Here is a 1,688-nt window from a genome sequence, read left to right as displayed (position 1 = left end):
TACCCGTTTGTTACCAAGTGTAGAATCGTACGTAAAAACGGTCATCTTTGAGAGCCTACATCTCGGCTTTGCGACGAGCTAGCTACAAGCGGGAGCCATCGCAAGAAACCTTAGGGCCCCTACCGTCGATTGATGCACCCCGGTAGATATGTCACCGGAGGGCGCTGCACAGTGCCCCCTCTCCCAAAGGACCTTTTTTAAAAATGGTAATTGTGACGTCACAAAGTCATTTTTTGAATTCGAAGTCGGCAAAGACGGTAAAATAGATACAAGCCTCAAGAAGGCTGATGAGCAATTTCAAGTCGATCGCTTGATTACTTTTCTCTCAGCAGACAATTTAGTTGAGGCATGTCGGCCTTGGTGTAGAGTCGTACGTACCCGTTTGTTACCAAGTGTAGAATCGTACGTAAAAACGGTCATCTTTGAGAGCCTACATCTCGGCTTTGCGACGAGCTAGCTACAAGCGGGAGCCATCGCAAGAAACCTTAGGGCCCCTACCGTCGATTGATGCACCCCCGGTAGATATGTCACCGGAGGGCGCTGCACAGTGCCCCCTCTCCCAAAGGACCTTTTTTAAAAATGGTAATTGTGACGTCACAAAGTCATTTTTTTGAATTCGAAGTCGGCAAAGACGGTAAAAAATAGATACAAGCCTCAAGAAGGCTGATGAGCAATTTCAAGTCGATCGCTTGATTACTTTTCTCTCAGCAGACAATTTAGTTGAGGCATGTCGGCCTTGTGTAGAGTCGTACGTACCCGTTTGTTACCAAGTGTAGAATCGTACGTAAAAACGGTCATCTTTGAGAGCCTACATCTCGGCTTTGCGACGAGCTAGCTACAAGCGGGAGCCATCGCAAGAAACCTTAGGGCCCCTACCGTCGATTGATGCACCCCCGGTAGATATGTCACCGGAGGGCGCTGCACAGTGCCCCCTCTCCCAAAGGACCTTTTTTAAAAATGGTAATTGTGACGTCACAAAGTCATTTTTTTGAATTCGAAGTCGGCAAAGACGGTAAAAAATAGATACAAGCCTCAAGAAGGCTGATGAGCAATTTCAAGTCGATCGCTTGATTACTTTCTCTCAGCAGACAATTTAGTTGAGGCATGTCGGCCTTGTGTAGAGTCGTACGTACCCGTTTGTTACCAAGTGTAGAATCGTACGTAAAAACGGTCATCTTTGAGAGCCTACATCTCGGCTTTGCGACGAGCTAGCTACAAGCGGGAGCCATCGCAAGAAACCTTAGGGCCCCTACCGTCGATTGATGCACCCCCGGTAGATATGTCACCGGAGGGCGCTGCACAGTGCCCCCTCTCCCAAAGGACCTTTTTTAAAAATGGTAATTGTGACGTCACAAAGTCATTTTTTTGAATTCGAAGTCGGCAAAGACGGTAAAAAATAGATACAAGCCTCAAGAAGGCTGATGAGCAATTTCAAGTCGATCGCTTGATTACTTTTCTCTCAGCAGACAATTTAGTTGAGGCATGTCGGCCTTGTGTAGAGTCGTACGTACCCGTTTGTTACCAAGTGTAGAATCGTACGTAAAAACGGTCATCTTTGAGAGCCTACATCTCGGCTTTGCGACGAGCTAGCTACAAGCGGGAGCCATCGCAAGAAACCTTAGGGCCCCTACCGTCGATTGATGCACCCCCGGTAGATATGTCACCGGAGGGCGCTGCACAGTGCCCCC

Source organism: Phallusia mammillata, chromosome 2 (genome assembly GCF_965637545.1).
Source record: "Phallusia mammillata chromosome 2, kaPhaMamm4.hap1.1, whole genome shotgun sequence".
NCBI lineage: Eukaryota > Metazoa > Chordata > Ascidiacea > Phlebobranchia > Ascidiidae > Phallusia > Phallusia mammillata.
Note: the sequence above shows the minus strand (reverse complement) of the source record.